This window comes from Myotis brandtii, unplaced genomic scaffold (assembly GCF_000412655.1).
Source record: "Myotis brandtii unplaced genomic scaffold, ASM41265v1 scaffold786, whole genome shotgun sequence".
Classification (NCBI taxonomy): Eukaryota; Metazoa; Chordata; class Mammalia; order Chiroptera; family Vespertilionidae; genus Myotis; species Myotis brandtii.
This window is the reverse complement of record NW_005371157.1, coordinates 272,902-273,194: the sequence shown is the minus strand read 5'-3', so window position 1 is coordinate 273,194 and position 293 is coordinate 272,902.

Here is a 293-nt window from a genome sequence, read left to right as displayed (position 1 = left end):
GTGCTCCCCGGGCTGGGCCGGGCCGGGCCGGGCCGGGCCGTAGCTCGTTGGTCCCGCTGTTGCACGTTCATTAAGCTTCTGTGGGGTCGGCCTGCCCAGCAAGGGACCCAGTGACCTGTCTGTAAAATAAGGACGATCTAGATTCAGGCCCTGGCTTGGTTGCCTACAGCTGTGTGACCTCGGGCAAGTGACGCACCCTCTCTGTGCATCCATGTCCTCATCTGTGAAAGGGAAGAACGACGAGTGTAAAGAGCTCAGAACATCAACGTGTGACCCAGGACACGCTGTAAGGG